At 41.4% G+C, this 10,790-nt stretch overlaps 1 long non-coding RNA gene across 1 annotated transcript in view; it reads right to left on the reverse strand.

Annotated features, from left to right (window-relative positions):
• The window catches only part of LOC308485921, an 84,200-nt gene extending 74,346 nt beyond the window's left edge, over positions 1-9,854 (reverse strand). Inside the window, exon 1 of the long non-coding RNA XR_013990865.1 lies at positions 9,768-9,854. This is a non-coding gene — a long non-coding RNA (uncharacterized lncRNA). The remainder of the gene's footprint in view (positions 1-9,767) is intronic.
• Between the last annotated feature and the right edge of the window lie 936 nt (positions 9,855-10,790).

Raw genomic sequence — 10,790 nt, forward strand, 5'->3', positions numbered from 1 at the left:
CATCACGCATGTGCTGCTGGATGGTTCACCCCACCCCTCGGTGTCCCACCCCGGGTGCTGGAGAGGATTCCTCCACCACTGTTCATGGCAGCCATTTTGTGCTGACACCAATGACACTTTTATCAATATATGAATAGCAGCACCTCAATATATTAGTTCCAGCCCCCCAAAAGCACTGATAATCACAACAAGAATACTAGAGGAGCAGTGCAAAATTCTCTTTAAAAAGGAGTCTGTATTCTTCCTTCTTCTCTTTAACTGTTCTCTCAGTGAGAACAGAACTGTAAACAAAGCATGTTCACATTTTATTTGACAGAAGTAAGTGTGTAAACATGGCCTCAGGTTCTATTTGTTGCATGCCTGTTATTCTCCTTCAAAAGAAAGGGAGAATAATTTGGGGGAAAGGGTAAAAAGTTCTGAATGAAACAAAGCTTTGCCCATATTAAAGGATGTATAAAAGATGAGTAAATGCAGGGCATGTGTGCATAAAAAGACGAACTAAACCTGACTGTAAACAGAATGAGAAGGTAATCTGAAGAATGCAGAAAATATCTGAGTCATGTGGAGAAGAATTGTGATACTGTAAAAAACAACAACCCCAGTATTTCAATACCTCAAAGTGATGACAAACCTAGACAACATCTTAAAAAGCAGAGACATCACCTTGCCAGCAAAGGTCCGTATAGTTAAAGCTATGGTTTTCCCAGTAGTGATGTATGGAAGTGAGAGCTGGAACATAAAGAAGACTGATCTCTGAAGAGTTGATGCTTTTGAATTATGGTGCTGGAGGAGATTCTTGAGAGTCCCATGGACTGCAAGAAGATCAAACCTATCCATTCTGAAGGAAATCAGCCCTGAGTGCTCACTGGAAGGACAGATTCTGAAGCTGAGGCTCCAATACTTTGGCCACCTCATGAGAAGAGAAGACTCCCTGGAAAAGACCCTGATGTTGGGAAAGACTGAGGGCACAAGAAGGGGACAACAGAGGACGAGATGGTTGGACAGTGTTCTCGAAGCTACCAACATGAGTTTGACCAAACTGCAGGAGGCAGTGGAAGACAGGAGTGCCTGGCGTGCTTTGGTCCATGGGGTCACGAAGAGTTGGACACGACTAAACAACTAAACAACAACAACAACAACAACAACAACAACAACAACACAGTGTTGGATTTAGGTTATGTCATGGACTGGCTGGATGTGGAGGAGTAATGGGAGGTACCAGCTGGTGAACCCCCAAAACACTCCCCAGGGGAAGAAGTGTCAGAGCCAGGGAATTGGAGGTGGGATGACAATTTGTGGTCAGAGGGAGAAGAGGGGGCAGAGGGGGCAGAGGGGGAGGCCAAGTTGTCAGAAGCTGAAGAAACCACAGGGATTTATCTGTATGATTGTTACTAGTTGCCCTGGTCTCCTTAAGGAGGAAAGGCGGGATATCATTAACTATGACTATTTTCTGTTAGTCAAGAATGAACAGGAATGGAGGCAATTAGGAAGAGCAAGACAAAAGATAGGAGCAAGGGGGTATTTCTGCCAAGGCTAGCATGGCAAGGTTTCTAAGCAGATACATTCTTTGCTTATAGGGCTGCTGCACATTCAGTGTCATGAATATCATCTTATCATCTTTCTGTTGAGGCAGGTGATTAGCTGTGGGAGGAGCTTATCAGAGCTTGCAGGACAGCAGCTGAAGAAGGTGCAAAAAGAGTTTTCTTGTGTGTGTGTTTCTTTGTGGCTGATTAGCTGCTCTCCCTGTGCAAAGGTCAGAGGGGGCAGGGTTTCTGTTGAGGCAGGTGATTAGCTGTGGGAGGAGCTTATCAGAGCTTGTAGGGCAGCGGCTTCATTGTCCAGAAAGTGGAAGAAGCAACAAGAGGAACAGCCATTTTAGATCTGGTCGTAACCAATGTTGATGACCTGGTTAGTGGGGTAGAAGTGGAAGGATCATTAGGCGCGAGTGATCATGCTCTTCTGAAGTTTACTATACAGCAGAAAGGAGCAGCCAAGCATACTAGGACTCAATTTCTTGACTTTAAGAAAGCCGACTTCATAAAACTTAGGGAAGTGCTGGGTGAGATCCCATGGACAGTAATACTAAAAGGAAAGGGAGTTCATGATGGCTGGGAGTTTGTTAAGAGGGAGATAGTAAAAGCACAACTTCAGGCAATACCAATGAGACGGAAACATGGAAGGTGCCTAAAGAAGCCAGGGTGGCTATCTAAAAAACTTTTAACTGAGTTAAGATTAAAAAAGGATGTGTACAAAAAATGGAAAAGGGGGAAAACCATCAAAGAGGAATTCAAACAAATAGCCAGCACGTGTAGACACAAAGTCAGAAAAGCTAAAGCACAGAATGAACTCAGGCTTGCTAGAGAGGTTAAAAGCAACAAAAAAGGCTTTTATGGGTATGTTCGTAGGAAAAGGAAGAACAAAGAAACAGTGGGGTCACTCAGAGGAGAAGATGGTGAAATGCAAACAGGGGACACAGAAAGGGCTGAACTCCTCAATGCCTTCTTTGCCTCAGTCTTCTCCGATAAAGAAAACAATGCCCGACCTGAAGAATTTGGAGCAAATGATTCAGCAGAGGAAACACAGCCCAGAATAACTAAGGAGATAGTACAAGAATACTTGGCTAGTCTAGATGTATTCAAGTCTCCAGGGCCAGATGAACTGCATCCAAGAGTATTAAAAGAACTGGCAGATGTGATCTCAGAACCACTGGCAGTCATCTTTGAGAATTCCTGGAGAACAGGCGAAGTCCCGGCAGACTGGAGGAGGGCAAATGTTGTCCCTATTTTCAAAAAGGGGAAAAGAGAGGACCCAAATAATTACCGCCCAGTCAGTCTGACATCAATACCAGGGAAGATTCTGGAGCAGATCATTAAGCAAACAGTCTGTGAGCACCTAGAAAGGAATGCTGTGATCACCAATAGTCAGCATGGATTTCTGAAAAATAAGTCATGTCAGACTAACCTGATCTCATTTTTTGACAGAATTACAAGCCTGGTAGATGAAGGGAACGCAGTGGATGCAGCCTACCTTGATTTCAGCAAGGCATTTGACAAGGTGCCCCATGATATTCTTGTAAAGAAGCTGGTAAAATGCAGTCTTGACTATGCTACCACTCAGTGGATTTGTAACTGGTTGACTGACAGAACCCAAAGGGTGCTCATCAATGGTTCCTCTTCATCCTGGAGAAGAGTGACTAGTGGGGTGCCACAGGGTTCTGTCTTGGGCCCGGTCTTATTCAACATCTTTATCAACGACTTGGATGATGGACTCAAGGGCATCCTGATCAAATTTGCAGATGACACCAAACTGGGAGGGGTGGCTAACACCCCAGAGGACAGGATCATACTGCAAAACGACCTTGACAGATTAGAGAACTGGGCCAAAACAAACAAGATGAATTTTAACTGGGAGAAATGTAAAGTATTGCACTTGGGCAAAAAAAATGAGAGGCACAAATACAAGATGGGTGACACCTGGCTTGAGAGCAGTACATGTGAAAAGGATCTAGGAGTCTTGGTTGACCACAAACTTGACATGAGCCAACAGTGTGACGCGGCAGCTAAAAAAGCCAATGCAATTCTGGGCTGCATCAATAGGAGTATAGCATCTAGATCAAGGGAAGTAATAGTGCCACTGTATTCTGCTCTGGTCAGACCTCACCTGGAGTACTGTGTCCAGTTCTGGGCACCACAGTTCAAGAAGGACACTGACAAACTAGAACGTGTCCAGAGGAGGGCAACCAAAATGGTCAAAGGCCTGGAAACGATGCCTTATGAGGAACGGCTAAGGGAGCTGGGCATGTTTAGCCTGGAGAAGAGGAGGTTAAGGGGTGATATGATAGCCATGTTCAAATATATAAAAGGATGTCACATAGAGGAGGGAGAAAGGTTGTTTTCTGCTGCTCCAGAGAAGCGGACACGGAGCAATGGATCCAAACTACAAGAAAGAAGATTCCACCTAAACATTAGGAAGAACTTCCTGACAGTAAGAGTTGTTCGACAGTGGAATTTGCTGCCAAGGAGTGTGGTGGAGTCTCCTTCTTTGGAGGTCTTTAAGCAGAGGCTTGACAACCATATGTCAGGAGTGCTCTGATGGTGTTTCCTGCTTGGCAGGGGGTTGGACTCGATGGCCCTTGTGGTCTCTTCCAACTCTATGATTCTATGATCTGTTTAGAGGGCACAAAGTCAATGCTTGTCTTCCTGTCAGTCTGGCGCTCACCCAAGTATACAAATCTTCTGATATGGCACTTCATAAACACATTTAAGACAAACAAAACTAATATGACTAGCATGTAGAACATAAAAAACAACTATAATTCATGAATTATTTTGAATCTTATATTGATTTGATTTGAAATTATTCCATCTCATTTGAACGTATCCTACAAATCAGTAAAAGGCTTTCTAGGATTTTGTATCATTTGCAAAATGTAGACATCCTGAGGGATCAGTTATCCTCAAGAATGGAAGGAATGGCACACCTCACTAAGGACCAACAAAGCGCAGATTAAGAGGCTGTTTGCCTTTATTTTGGAGCAGAAAGCTGAGGGCCCTGACAACAATGATGAAGAAGGACAAGACAACCTTCCAGAAGCCATGCTGGCTTCCAGTCCTTCAAATGATTATCTGACCAGGAGGAAGAAGAATACAACAAAAGAGGCAGAGATATGAGGCTGTTGTAACTAACTATTGATCCTAGTTTACTACCCTTTTGTTCTTGATTTGAAGAGAGGTGCTTTGAATCTTCAACGCTGTAGTCTATTCAGTTCTATCTAGTTCTTTTCAGATGGCTCTCACTAGTAGACCATGATAAAATGGAGAAACATGAAAGCCGAGGAAAGAAATTGGAACAGAAATGGAGATATACATTGTATATGAATAAAGAAACAGTTGATATCCATTACTTGCCTATTGTGTCCTCCTTACCAGTCAGAAGAAAACCTGTAAATATTGAACTACAGTCATACCTCGGGATGAATACGCTTCGGGTTAGGCAAATTTGGGTTGCGCTCCGCAGTGACCTGGAAGTAACAGAGCGCGTTACTTCTGGGTTTCGCCGTGCACACATGCGCAGACAGTCAAAATGACATCACATGCATGCGCAGAAGCTCCAAAACGCGACCCACGCACGTGCAGATGCGCCATCGCGTCTTGCGTTCCATTTGGGATGTGAACGGGGCTCCGAAACGGATCCCGTTTGCATCCCGAGGTACCACTGTAATTGCAAATATACCAGTGAGAATTTCCCAATTTCTAGTTTTAATGTTATTCAAAGAACGAACATTACAAGCTTGGAGCCTAGAGTTTATATTAACGTTACTGCATTTGTCTCTTAGAGATGCATGTAAGTTGAGGATGAGGAGGATACATGAAACTGAATGTATTAAAAATGTATTTTAATTTCTGTGCGATGCTTATTACAAGTAATCTGATGTCACTGACAGTTCCCAGGAGACTGCTTTCCAAGATCCCCAATTGACAGGCCAATGAGCTTTGGTAAACAGCAATAATAAAAAACAAATAATTTGCACTAGGATAGCAATTATAAAGCATTTAAAAACTGCATTAACACAGTATTAACTTTTTATCACTTGAAAATGTGATGGTAGCATGGTATCAATGGGGGGCTTTGTTTGTTTTTAGTTTTGTTGGTTTTGCGCAGGGGATGAATTTCTTCCTAAATCAGACAGACAATATTAGCAAACTAATATCTTCCCAGTATGGTGGAAATTGAGTGAAATTAATGAAGATAATAAGCTTTACTCATATTGTTTCATTACTGTCATAGTTGTATCTGCCATAGACCTTCTTTAGCTTATCATCTGTCAGAGCCACGCTGGGGCAATAGTTTGCTATGCCTGTATTTTGACCCAGAGGGTACTATCTGTTTCAGGGATCCTGGGGTCACTGGTTTCAGCTTGGAAAGCAGCAGAGCAATGAGCAGAAATAATTGCTTTGTTGACCAGGCAAATGTGTAAGGCCTGGCTACTTCAATTTAACAGAGGCGGGCCATTTTTTGTGTGTTATTTTTCAGCAATTCAAAGTAGCGGGGGGAAGTAGGGAGAAAAGAAACTGGACACAGAATGAATGTGGAGAAATATTACAGATTGGAGGTACTGAAAAAAGTTTCAATTACCTTGCTGCAGGAATCACCAACATGGTGCCCATTGGCACCAATGTACCCACCAGCACTTCTTATGGTGCCGACAAAGGTCTCATTACATATATCTTAAAAACCACAATATATTATAAAATGCTCTTCCTGTTCAGTTTCTGTTATCATTAGCTTAACTGCTCCTACATTGAAAAAATCTTCTTTAACACACACACACACACACACACACACACACACACACACACTTCACTGGATGCCAGGATTGGACACCCACCCTCTAACCCATTCTGAACAGAGGAGAAATGCAAAGACAACTGCTAGTGTTTAATGGAACAACTCATGGGAGGCATGCTTGCACCCCCCCAGCCTCTTCTGTGGCAGCCATTTTGTGTTATTCCAGATGCTCCCTTGGCAGCCATTTTGTGACAGCAGTTTTGAACCACAGCAGTTTTGGAAAAGCTTTGCATTGCTGCCTGCAGTAGATGTGAGACACATAAGAATCTTCTAGCCTTGTTGGATTTCATGCTGGGGACAGAACATGCAAAGGTCCCCAGGAAAAGGCTACAAGGCATCATGGTTACGCTTTGCCTATGTCAAAGGCAGTAATGCTTCTGAATACTAGTTGCGGTAAACCACAAGAGGGGAGAAGACTCTTGTGCTAAGGTCAGACTTGCAGGTATATTTGCAAGGATACTTGCCTTGCCCTGGACACTGGCAACCCACGCTATGCCACTGCTTTCAGTAACCATGCTTAGCCAGTATTTGAGAGCAGAAACCAAATGTACAAGTTCCTGCTTCTAACGGGGAGCTCCTTGTGAATGAAAGAACTGATTATTTGGGGGGGGGGGGTGACCAAGTCACCCAATTATCATTTGACATTGCAAGGAAATGCACCTCCTTACAAAAAAATTAATAATAAATCCTTCTGATTTCCTTGAATGTTCTTCTTTCCAAATGTGATATACTGTGTGTTCTTAGCTTTTGAAATCTGTTTTGTGCTGTCCATTTATTAAAAGGAAAGATCAGGAAATGAAGAAACTCCTAAGACATTGCATTACATGTTTAATGCATCAGTTTGAATATTGTGGCAGAACAGCAACATTTTTTGACTTCATCGGCTTTTTCCCCAGGATGCTTTGAAATGCTGTTTACTATTGGCATTGGCAGAAGAGCTATTCTGCTAAGTAATGCTCTGCTTTATCCAGAATTGCCAGGCAGTCTGTTTCCTTCTACTAGCTACACTGTGCTGTCATTCATACCCTTCTCATAATATGGTTTGGTTTGGTTTGGTTTTTTTAACCCATGACAATATTGTGCTGAATTTTCTGTTCCTTGCACTATGGCCTCCCCAAATGTCTGTATTTCCTGTGTGGACAATTCAAGTGTAAGTGATATTACCAACTTCTTCTTCAGCCTTCAATGAATGCTTTCAAGCCTAATGCTGATGGCTCTAGTCTTCCTCATAGTAATTTTCTTTAGAGCCAGGGGTTAGTCTGTCAGTACACACACACACACACCACTCTTTATTTTAAAGCCAAGTCCACAATTAATGAAAGGTATATTTTTCCCCACACTCTCCCTCAAAACAGAGAGCAAATGTGTAGAGTGCACTCCAAATATTCTCTCCCATTTAACAAAAAGGGCGGGAAATGGGTGACAGCTCACAATGTCCTGGAACAATGCTGGAAAATGAGTGAAAAGGAATGGAATATAGGAACTTGCATTATAGTGAGTCAGATCATTGGTACATCTAGCTCAGTATTATCTACATTGTCTGGCAGTGGCTCTCCATGAATTCATGTAGGGTCATTTCACAGCCACAGCTGGAGACTCAAGGGATTGATGCCGGGACATTTTGCATGTTGGAAGTAGTACAACAGCAGGGATCATTCCGATTGCAGCTTACATGTTAATTCTGTTGCCACTGAGTCAGCTAGCAAAGAAGGTGGGGTGGAGGCATTGCTTAGCAATTGCTGAAGGTAGTATTATCTTTAGTGAGTCTGCACATGCTCTGATTAGCTGTATTTATTCTGCTTCCTTACTAAAGTGTTATCAGGATTTATTCTTCTCTCTGGAAGTCTGCATTATTTGGGTGACTTTGCTGACACTGTGTGCCAGCCAAATGCTCCACCTCTGAGTTATGGCCCTTCCCACAGAGGATGGGAGGGGTATTGTGCATGAACTAGGGAAGCAGACAGATGTGATACTAGCTGTTTGATCACAATAACTATTGCTTTGGGGCAATACTTCTGTCATTGGCCCCATCTGCCAATAAATGTATATAAGGGGGGATTTCTTACTGAAAATATTGCAAGGCTCCTGGATGCCAGTTTTAGGCATTCCACTACCCAGTCATTCAGCAACTGTTAGAGAGTTAGATTCCCAAGCCTGTAAAATCAGTTGCTTAGCAACTCACACCCCACATCATATCCAGAAAGCTAGTTCTGATATTCAGTAGTTTTCAGAACTGTAAAAGATACTTCAGATCTGAAGGAGTAGAAGTGCAGGTTTAATGTTTGTGCGTCTTTTCCATAGTTCTTTGGGAATGGCAGATGCTGAACTTAAGTGTTTAGGGAATAAGTTTCTGATATTGTATGTCAGGAAATGGCAACTCGTGTGTATGGAGATAAAAGGGGGGGTGCAGACTTCACTTATACAAAACTTTATTTGTACTTGAATGTTGTGCGCTTCATGTTTTGAACTTACTCCCCCCTTCTATATATTGCCTGAAAGAAAACTCACTTGTCATTTTTCTAATTTTGCTTCTCTAGGATGTCCAAAGGAATCTGATTGGCTTATATTTTGTGGCAAATGATATCCTGAAAAGTGGTTTTACATTTTTTGTCTGAATTATTGTTTTGGGGAAGGAAGTAAAACAAAGGAATATGGGCTTGAGGAAAGTCAATCTAGATTTCATGTTATTGAATATCACATTTTCTAATACTGGACCTTAGATGTTCTCTGATAAGGTTTGATGATACACGACTATGTATTCATTGGAAATGGAATATAATGTACTAAATATGTGAAATAGCTTGAACTTATTTCAGAATTTATTTGCAAATATGTTACTTGATAATTAAAACAAACACAAAGTTATTAAAAAGAACTTTTCAGTTTTATGTAAATAAACCCCTATAAGTTCTGTAAGACCTCTATTATCATAGATGGGTCAAAGTTAGGTCCAGCTCTACCACTAGGCAAAATGAGGCAGCCACCTCAGGTGGCAAATGTGAGATGGGCAGAAGACAATGGTGATGAGGTGTTGGAGAACAGAGCTGCTGCTGTGGAGTTAGGCACTGTTCATTTACTTGTGTTGAAGTAAGATTCAACTACAAATCTGTTCAGCTTTCATTATCCATCTCAGGAATCAAAGTATGTTGGGGCAGCCTTAGCTGAAATTCAATTCAATGTGTGTATAGCATCTGGCTGCTCTAGGGAACCTGGGGTTTGAATTTCCCTCCATCACCACCCCATGCTCAAACAGTTATGTTGTGTTATTGCCAATAATTTCACTGGCAGTATTCATCCACAGCAGTGCACAGCTGGATGTAGGCAGAAACTGAGCACATAACACCAGCTTACTCACAGATTTCCTCATCTAGCTAGGGATATGCATGCAGATGCCTATTTTAACACCTGTGTGCCCTTACCTGGAAGGTATCCTTCTCAGTAGATTCTTTAATATTTTCACTTTAATATATTTTCATTAAGCAGCACTTTGATAGTCAGTGGCAAGCTGAGAATAAAAAAGAAATACTTTTGTCTAAATTGTAAATGAAGCCATTTCCCTCAGTTGCTTTCTCTCTGTCACCCCACCCCTTCTCATTTTCTGTAGGAAAAAATAAGTCTTGAGAGTTTTAATACTGAAATGAATAAATTATTCACTTGATATCAAATTTTTGTGGGCCACTGAGTTCACTATTATTATCCGCTTTAAAGCAAAACAAAAAAACCCACAACAGTATTTAGAGCAAGGAGTTTGGCAGCACAATTAACATGTGGTAGAAACAAAGCATCATGAATTTAGATATAACATGTCAAAAGAAATGCCAAAAAAATAAAATGAACTTAGTTTCAAATTCTTCTAAAATCAAGTAATCATAGTTGTCAGCCAATGTATTTCCTTTGTATCAGAAATCTAGATTTGTTTAGATAGTTTACTGTGTGAGGGTTTTTCTATACAGATATGTACCACTAGAGGCCATCCTACTCCTCCTTAAATAGGTAAATATGCAAATACCAAATTTTACAGTTGATGTGATTATCTTATAAATGTGAAGCATTAAAGGTTCCCCTAGACTACTGTCAAGGTGCATAACATGTGCCTTTTGTCAAAATCTTTTTGTGGATACACCACCATAGCAACTATCAACTTTAAACATTGCTTTCAGGATTATTGTCTTAAGGTGTTTCCTTCTGAAGAAGTTCCTGCCTGCATTCCATCAGTTTTCCACTGAAGAATGTACACTGGGTGAGGGTTTTCCAATGAACTGAAATACAAACAGCAGGTCTTGTTCTCTAGGAAAAGATGTAAGGCAATCAAGACAGGAAATATATTCATTTGTCAATGGGATATAAAATTCCTTCTCCTTATTTACATCTCGTAAATCTTTCATTTTAATAACAGCACTATCCCCATTCCACTTTCGTCTAGCTTTCTTCATACCTGAATT

The sequence above is a fragment of the Podarcis pityusensis genome (assembly GCF_964106645.2).
Source record: "Podarcis pityusensis genome assembly, chromosome: 9".
Classification (NCBI taxonomy): domain Eukaryota; kingdom Metazoa; phylum Chordata; class Lepidosauria; order Squamata; family Lacertidae; genus Podarcis; species Podarcis pityusensis.